The 9963-nt window shown below is 32.7% G+C and overlaps 1 non-coding gene across 1 annotated transcript; it reads right to left on the bottom strand.

Moving 5' to 3' along the window:
- Positions 1-6513: 6513 nt before the first annotated feature.
- LOC112498717 (small nucleolar RNA R71) lies at positions 6514-6621 on the bottom strand. Its single transcript, XR_003066135.1, has one exon. It is a non-coding gene; the product is annotated as a small nucleolar RNA R71 (small nucleolar RNA).
- Positions 6622-9963: the final 3342 nt, after the last annotated feature.

The raw sequence follows: 9963 nt of genomic DNA on the forward strand, positions 1-9963 counted from the left end.
AAGAATCTTTTAATTTTTTTTCCACTCTTTCATTTACAATATATAAAAGTAAATAAATATTTAAAGAATTAAATTTAGAAGAATATTTTAGTGATCCTCTTAGATCTACTTAGTGTCTGTTTGGTATAATTTATGTAATGCTCATAAGTATTTATTTAATCTCATAAATTCTTATCATAATTTTTGTTACTGTTTATTTTTTTAAAAGATTTTATAGTTTAAATAAGTTATTTTATTTCTACTAATAAAATCTCAAATTAGGAGTAGAGATTGAAATTTTTTTAAATATTAAAATATCTAAAATATTCTCTACTTATTTAATATTTTTTTCATAACATAACTTTAAAAACTTATCTATTAAAATAATTTCATAAATTTTTAATAAAAATTTTTATTAACAATCAACAACTAAAATTTTTTAAATAAAAAATTTATTTATAAAAATTTTATTATCAAAAACTTTATTTAAATAAATTTTATTATCAAAAACTTTATTTAAATAAATTTTATTTAAAAAATTATATTAAACCGAGCCTTACCCTCGCGAATGGCGATACCATAACTATTTTGAAGAAATGGAAGAATGGAAAGAATTGAAAAGACAAAACCGCGTTGTAAAAGAGGACGTGGATCAACTTACCGAGGCCACTAATGACAAATAGCTACATATTTTGAAGTAGACTCCCAGCGTCTACCGAACCTAAACGGGTACAGAGACCTTTGTTTTGTTTTTGACAATAGGTGCAGATACGTACGAATGCATTAATTAATGAAAAGCGGTAGAAGAAAACAAAGCTAAGTCGCCAGACACGTTGCAGAAGGGATTCTGGAATGCATTAATTAAGGGGTCTTAAGTATTCAATAGTGACTTCTTTTTTGTGTTTTACCATAAGAAGATGCCGGAATGCATTAATTAAGAGGCCCACTGTGATTAATTCATAACTACCAGTAATTTGTTTGTATTCGAGTTGCTCCTTTGTATAACTAGACGTGAAAATGAGTATTTGGTGGGGTGGTGGAGTCGAGGGTGCTAAGAGCAACAAAAATAAATTCTGAAGCAATTGTTCTGACTCTTGAGTGCTTATATTTATTTCATTAATCTCGGAAGATATGGCGTCTCATAAGGTGCCTGGTAATCGCAAATTGATAGGTGCCAAATCAGAATACTATTTTATGCTTTATGCAGGTACTGAAGAAGTGAAGAGCTACGACCGGATTGATTTTGGTATGTTTGGTCGGAGTTGGGCTCCCATTGTTTCTTGGGCCGTGATAGTGGTTCCCCACGAGCCGGAGAGTAATTGGAGAAAAAATTTACCTCCTCCAAGTGTCAATAATATGGACCCCGCTAGCTCGCTTTGTGTCATTGCATCTGGTTCTTCTAATGGTTATAAGCCTATAGGTGATGATAAACATGATCGTCCTTTTCATGGCGTTAGAACTACAGTTCGATTGAACAAATTGAAATATGATCGTGAAGTGTTGCGCGGAGGTTCTCTTGTTTTGGAGATTAATCTTCTAGAGGTTTTTTCCGGAGGAGATGTTGTGGATTCTGATCATACTTTTGATGGTCAAGTGTTCTGGAACTTGTACTCGAATTGAATATTGTACGGTGAGATAAGTTGATGTGTGTATTAATGGTATTATCTAATATAAACATAGGATTGGACATATAGTTGTGTCAATGTATTGTGTAATTTAACTACCTCTAGATAATATTATCGTTTGTGTAATGATTGTAATTGATGTTTTGTTGGAGGATCCTTTAGTATGCTTATAAAAAGGATTCAAGTGTGTTGTAACGAGCAGAGCTCTTCTAAGTCTAGTCCATAAATAAATAAAAGAGTTGACTATAATGTAATATTGTGGGGTCTTCTACTGTGTCTATAAAAAGGATCCAAGTGTGTTGTAATATGAGTAGAGATTCATGAATTTAGTCTATAAATAAATTAAACAAGTGGTTTATATAGTTCTTTTATGAACATGTATGGTCTCATTTCCTTCATAAAGCAATGTATAGACGTAGAGATTCATGAATTTAGTCTATAAATAAATTAAACAAGTGTTTTATATAGTCCTTTTATGAACATGTATGGTCTCATTTCCTTCATAAAGCAATGTATAGCCGTTGTGACAAAATCTTATTACTCAAGTTTACTCATGAATCCTTGAATTTAGTGTATAAAAAAATTAAACAAGTGTTTTATATAGTCCTTTTATGAACATGTATGGTCTCATTTCCTTCAAAAAGCAATGTATAGCCGTTGTGACAAAATCTTATTACTCAAGTTTACTCATGAATCCTTTACACAAATGTATAGCGGTTGTGATAAAACCTTATTACTCAAGTTTACTCATGAATCCTTTACACAAATGTTACAAATGTATAATAACAAAATTGAAAAGTCATTTTCACACGTTACAAATATATACTAACAAAACTGAAATAACATTATTACAAATTAGAACAATATGTAATAACAAAAAATAAATAAATAAACTCGAGGCTTGTAAAGTTAATAGTTTATTTAAAACAAATTCGCATCTTCTCAATGGTGCTTAATTTATATCAATCTCTGTCTTTCAAGATGCAACGGATTCGAATAGTCTCATGAGCACAATCATACTATTCTATCAAATTTGAAACTAGTGTTTGAACTAAAATCAGAGAAAATTTGTTTCAGATAGAAGAAGGAAATGCCACTTCAATTTTGTGTGTTTTGCAAATAAAATTAGAAACCAATTTATAGAATTTTTGGAGGACATTTTTGGTATAGAAAAATTAGGCAGTAACTATTGAATTTAATACTTAAATAAAATCTATAACAAAAGCATTTGTTTACCTTCAATCACTTGTAATATAAACCCAAATTTTTCCTTCAAAATTAGCCATATACGTCACTTAACAGCCCTTTAATCTCTTGCTATTAAGATCAATATCAATATCAAATATTGATATTGCTTTTACCCTTTACAGTTTTAGTTTTAATTCAATGCAATTATAGTGCAATAAAAAGAAAAATAAAGGATAAAAAACACCTTTAATCTTTTCCAAACCAATGGGTGATAAGCACTAATTTGAATTTTCTATTATTCGTCCTAAAGATCTCACGAAGGAGATTCTGAATCATTCACGTAAGAATATTTCCTCAATAGACATCTAACTCAAAACTAGCCTTCAAATAATTGAATGCTTATTTAATTCCTATATTTTAACTTAAATATCCGTTTAGTCTCATATTATAAAATATATCTCAAAATACCCATGTATATTTTGGTTTTATGATAATACCCTTCAAATAACATTCTTGACATGAATTAATTATCTATAAAATATTAATTAGCATCTTAACCAATAATTAAATATTAGCAAATTAATTAACAAATATCAGGAGTGAAAGAACTAATATTTCCTGTACCCTTGCAACAATCTTACTAATAATTATTTATAAATAAATTAATATTAGCCAACTTAAAAATGAACATTTTAAGTAAAATAATGATATAAAATATTTTTTAATATCTTTACAACAATATTAATAATAAATTTTTAATAAAAATTAATTTACTAAATTAATTCTAAAGTAAAATAATAATATAAAAATTTGGGTAAATTTTTATGTTACTTTTAAGATAAATTTTGATAAATTAACATTTTTTATAAATATCCCAATGTTATCGTAAAAAGAAAAAAATTAAGGGTAGTAATGAAATATACTTGGCATCACGGGTGTCTTGAGATGTGTGTGTCTCTCTCTTTCTATATATATATAACACTTAAATCAAAATATAAAGATTAAATGAGTATTTATCTATCTTTATATTCATCCCACTTTTAGACATACTTTGTTAAATTGTCTCTTCTAGAAAAGAGGTCGTTTGCAGCAATGAAGGAATTTCATATCAAGGTTACAAACAAGAAAACGAATGGTTCTGGCCAATTGCATTTGACTTAGTCAACTGAGATACGGCAAAAGCAAGGTAGAATCTAAAATTACATAAGAGTCTAATAGGCAATAATCTTCCTATAATTAATGAATAGCTCAATATCTTGACATGACCTCACAAATGTAGGATTTCAATCTCCGTGTCTTTTATTTTTTGAATTTTTTATTACTTGAGTTTAGATTAGTTAATTTAAGATAATAATTGACCTACATTTATAAAACATATCTAAATTTTCCTACGTATTAAAATACTAAATGTGATATAAGAACCAGCTATAAGTAGGTTAAATTGATGATTTGGTATAATTATAATGATTATTATTTTTAATTGATCGATGGATTGAAATTTTAGTACCCATATATTTTTTCAATACGGACAATTTTAGAGAGTAAGTGATAACTCTAGGAAATGAGAGTTATTACATCAATTCTAGGCTTGAATTAAGGTCATTTAGAGAACAAATAAGGAGTTTTCATTACATTTTGATTACCTTTTGCATAAACATTCATTTTAGTTGAGTCTTAATAAGTTTTGCTTAAATCATAGTAATTTGTGCTAAAAACAGGTTTTAAATTCATAAGAGTATGTTGAGGCATTTGAAGAACAAGAGGAGGAAGGAAGATGACCACAAAAGAAGTAAAGCACAATCGGGAATAAAGCAGTGTTATGGCAGTTGTTAGAGCAACCAGTGCTGTAGCAATCTGGGAGCAATGCGGGAGAAAACTTAGGCGCGAGTCAACCATAAAATCGCGATATGCATGTTTCCTAATTTAAACACATGCACGCTCATGGGCTTTGGTTTAACCTAATGTGCAATATAAAAAGGAGGCGTGCACCACATAGAAAGGCGGCAAGGAATTATCATTAGAATAATTAGAAGGAACGAAGAAGAAGAAGATCAGAATTGAAGAGTGTTGTTTCGGCAACATTGGACAATCGTGTAGAATTACTTGACTTTAATTTTCATTATGCTCAACTTATATTTATCTTTTTCCTTTAATTGATTTGATGTATTCCGAGACCAATATGTTTATGTTTACTTTTCTCATTCAGATTATGAACTAAATTTACTTGTAGTTGAGTGACAAATAATCCAATGGGTTCTTGACTGTTCTTATATGTTGTTACGGTATTGCTATAGCATTATACTCTAGTAGTTTTTATGAATATAACTGTTATTTTAGTTGACCACTCATTTAATAGTTTCAGTTAAGATAGAGCAGCAAAATGACATGTCTTAGCTGATATTATTAGAGTATTACTTGTTCCTAAGTCGAGTTTCCTAGATTAGGTTATCCCGAATCCCATAAGGACAATACTTTAAGTTAGGATTTGTGACACTCTAGACATAGATGTTCACCTTGTACGGTAGAAAGATTAAAGGTTATAATGATGTACCATAAATATATGAGCAACTGGTCATTGTTAGCAGTTTTAAAGATATGAGATTTCCAATATGCGATAGCTGAGGATGCAGATTTATTCTGCCCAGTGCTGCAGCACTTATTCTAACAACTGGTGCTAATTTGGTAAATAACAGTCACCCCATTAGGAGAGTTTGATCATTCAACTACTATATTCTCAATTGAATCTTAGACACAACTAAGCTAGTTTATTTCATTACGGTATTGTCTTATTTAATTCTTATTGCAATTACTGATTATGATAGAAATTATTTGACAATTGTTTGTTTTGGTTTCAAGTTGAGTTGCGTTATTGTGAGTGCTATAACATTTTGAATAATATCAATCCCTGTGGAGACGATCTTGAATACTTATCACTTTATTACTTGTTGTGTATACTTGCACGTTGGCATTGATAGATACTGCTTATAAAATTCACCAACAAGTTTTTGGCGCCGTTGCCGGGGATTGATTGTTTATTTTTGAAGTGTGAAGAAAATCGTGATAGCGCCAAATTTGACTTGATTCATTCTATTGATTGGCATATCAGTACGTGTATGCGCAAGGACGAATCTGTGGTATTCCAATTCGATCCTCAGATTGAAAGGACTGTCAGGAGATTGCGAAGAGAACAAAGATATCCAAAGACTGTTTCAGGCATGAATAATTTACAGAATGAGGAAAATTTAACCCCTCACGGGCCCTTACAACCAGTCAACATTCAAGAAAAACAGAATAAACATGCTAACGGGAGACAGCCAGGCAACAACAATATTATTTACATGGCTGATGACAGAGATAGAGCAATAAGAGATTATGCTGTGCTAACTCCTCAAGTTGTACATCCTGGCATCATCAGACCTGAAGTAGACGCTGCAAATTTTGAGTTAAAGCCAGTGATGTTTCAAATGTTGCAAACAGTTGGGCAATTCAATGAATTGCCAAATGAAGATCCCCATCTCCATATTAAATTGTTCTTGGAAGTAAGTGATGCTTTCAAAATTGCTGCAGCAACAGAAGATGCCTTAAGGCTAAGGCTCTTTCCTTATTCCTTAAGAAATCGAGCAAGAGCATGGTTAAATTCATTACCATCTGATTCCATCACTACATGGAATGAATTGGCTGATAAATTCCTAATGAAATATTTCCCACCAACAAAAAATGCAAAGTTGCGGAATGAGATTACTTCATTTCATCAACTTGAAGATGAGAGTTTGTACGAGGCTTGAGAAAGGTTCAAGGAATTGCTCAGAAGGTGTCCTCATCACGGTATTCCTACTTTCTACAATGGGTTGAATCCGAGTACAAGGTTAATGGTGGATGCTTCAGCAAATGAAGTTCTGTTATCCAAATCTTACACTGAAGCTTATGAAATTCTGGAAAGAATTGCCAATAATAATTACCAGTGGCCTTCAGCCAGGTAACCATCAACAAGAGGATCAGCAGAGGTACATAACATTGATGCAATTACAGCCTTATCAGCACAAGTTACTTCATTGACTAATATGGTAAAAGGCATGACATTTGCTCCAGCAACAATAAAGCAAGTCACTGCACTCTCTTGTGTATACTGTGGTGAGGAACATGACTTGATAGATGTCTAGGGAGTCCAGCTTCAGTAAACTATGTGGGTAATTTCAATCGACAACCTCAAAACAACCCATATTCAAATACTTACAACCCTGGTTGGAAGCAACACCCAAATTTCTCATGGAGCAATTAGAATCGAAATGCTCTAGCATTCATTTGACAAAATAGAAACACACAGCCACCTGGTTTTCATCAGCAGAGTCAAGGGCAAAATTAAATCAGTTAGGATCCAATTACTTCATTGGAAACACTGATTAAGGAGTATATTGCAAAGAATGAAGCAATTGTGCAGAGTCAAGCTGTATCCTTGAGAAACCTAGAGAATCAAATGGGACAACTAGCCACAGCAATGAGTAGCAGAACTCAAGAAAGCCTACCTAGCAATACAAAAGATCCTAGGAGAGAGAGCAAAGAACACTGCAAAGTAATTAGTTTGAGATCTGAAAAGAATGTTAATATACCAGTTGAGGTGACAAAAAATGGGACAGAATGCAATTCAGCACAAAAACTAACTCACAAGGGAAGCCTGTTACAGCAAATTCTCCATCAAGACACTGATTATATAGGCCAAGCTACAGCAATTGTAGAAGAAATTCAACCAGAACATGCTGAAAAGAAGTTGCAACACCAGTAGCCACAGCCTGCACCAACATAAACAAACAAAGTTTGGTACCTCCTGAATATAACCAGCAATTTAGACATCCACCACCTTTCCCACAAAGGTTTCAGAAACAAAAGCAGGACAAGCAATTCCGTAAATTTCTGGAAGTGCTGAAGCAATTACACATAAACATACTTTTGTGCAAGCTTTGGAGCAAATGCCAAATTATGTGAAATTTATAAAGGACATCTCGACAAGAAAAAGAAGGCTGGGAGAGTTTGAAACTGTTGCTTTAACACAGAAAAACAGTCATATGCTCCAAAATAAAATTCCAGCAAAAGTAAAAGATCCAGGAAGTTTCACAATACCATGTTCTATAGGAACTAGGTATGCTGGCAGAGCACTCTGTGAACTGGGAGCTAGCAATAATTTGATGTCATTATCTGTATTTAAATAACTTGGAGTAGGGGAATGCAGACCAACAACAGTCACTCTGCAATTGGTTGACAGATCTCGTACATACCCTGAAGGAAAAATAGAGGATGTACTAGTGAAGGTTGATAAATTCATCTTTCCAGTGGATTTCATTGTACTGGATTTTGAAGCTGATAAAGAGGTACCCATTATACTTGGAAGACCTTTTCTAGTAACTGAAAAGACTCTGATAGATGTTCAGAAATGAGAGTGTAGTGGATTTTGTTGTAGCAGATAGAATGGATAAATGCTACAGTAAAGTATTTGACAGAGTCAATACCTTTGATGATGTAGAAGAGAAAGATGTTGCAGCAATTCAGACAGATTAGATGGAAGAAAAGCAATCTGATACGTACACCAGGTTCATTGAGCATCTGAATCTTTCAGACAGGAGAGTAAAAATAACTTTACCATCTATTGAATCATCTCCTAGTCTTGAATTAAAATTGTTACCTTCACATTTAAAATTTACTTATCTTGGTCAAAATAACACACTCCCTGTAATCATCTCTTTTACTTTGGATGCAGGTCAAGAATAGAGTTTAGTAGATTTGCTTGGAAAATACAGAAGAGCAATTGGATGGACCATGGCAGATATAAAGGGGATAAGCCTATCAATTTGCATGCATAAAATCCTACTAGAAGATTACTCCAGCAATTCAGTTGAGCACTAGAGAAGGTTGAACCCTATCATGAAAGAAGTGGTGAAGAGGGAAATCGTCAAATGGTTAGATGCTGGAATCATATATCCAATATCAGACAGTTCATGAGTGAGCCTAGTTTAATGTGTTCCAAAGAAGAGATGGATAACAGTAATAACTAATGAGAAGAATGAACTTATTCCTACAAGGACAGTAACTGGATGGAGAGTATGTATGGATTACAGGAAGCCCAACATAGCCCCAAGGCAAGACCATTTTCCACTTCCATTCATAGATCAGATGTTGAACAAACTTGCTGGAAAACAGTACTATTATTTTTTATATGGGTATTCAGACTACAACCAGATTGCTATAGCTCCAGAAAATCAGGAAAAGACAACATTTACTTGTCCTTATGGCACATTTGCCTTTAGAAGAATGCCTTTTGGGTTATGCAATGCTCCAGCAACTTTTCAGATATGCATGATGTCTATATTTTCTGACATGGCAGAGCAGACTTTAGAAGTTTTCATGGATGACTTCTCAGTGTTTGGAGAAACATACAATGATGGTTTACACAACTTGGAAGAAGTTCTTAAAAAATGTGAGATGACCAACTTAGTACTCAATTGAGAAAAATGTCATTTCATGGTGCAAGAAGGAATAGTGTTGGGTCACAAGGTATCCAAAGATGGCATTGAGGTAGACAAAGCCAAGATAGATGTAATAGATAAACTGCCACCTCCAACTTCAGTAAATGGTATAAGGAGTTTTTTGGGTTATGCTGGATTTTACAGAAGATTCATTAAGGATTTTTCCAAGGTGGCTAAACCATTATGCTCATTGCTGGAACATGATAAACCCTTTTACTTTGACAAAGAATGTCATCAAGCATTTGGAGAATTAAAGAAAGCTCTGATCACTGCTCCAGTAATCATATCTCCAAACTGGACTTTACCATTTGAATTAATGTGTGATGCTAGTGACCATTCTGTGGGAGCAGTATTAGGGCAAATAAAAGATAAGGTTTTTCACTCCATATACTATGCAAGCAAAACTCTTACTCAAACTCAAATCAATTACACCACTATAGAGAAAGAATTGCTAGCAATAGTATTTGCTTTTGACAAATTCAGAGCCTACTTGGTGGGCACTAGAGTGACAGTATATACAAACCATACAGCCATCAGATACTTAATTTCAAAGAAAGATGTCAAGCCAAGATTAATCAGATGGATCTTATTGTTACAAGAATTTGATTTGGAAAGTAAAGATAGAAAGGGGACTGAGAATCAAGTAGCAGATCACC

The sequence above is a fragment of the Citrus sinensis genome, chromosome 6 (assembly GCF_022201045.2).
Source record: "Citrus sinensis cultivar Valencia sweet orange chromosome 6, DVS_A1.0, whole genome shotgun sequence".
In the NCBI taxonomy this organism is placed as follows: Eukaryota; Viridiplantae; Streptophyta; class Magnoliopsida; order Sapindales; family Rutaceae; genus Citrus; species Citrus sinensis.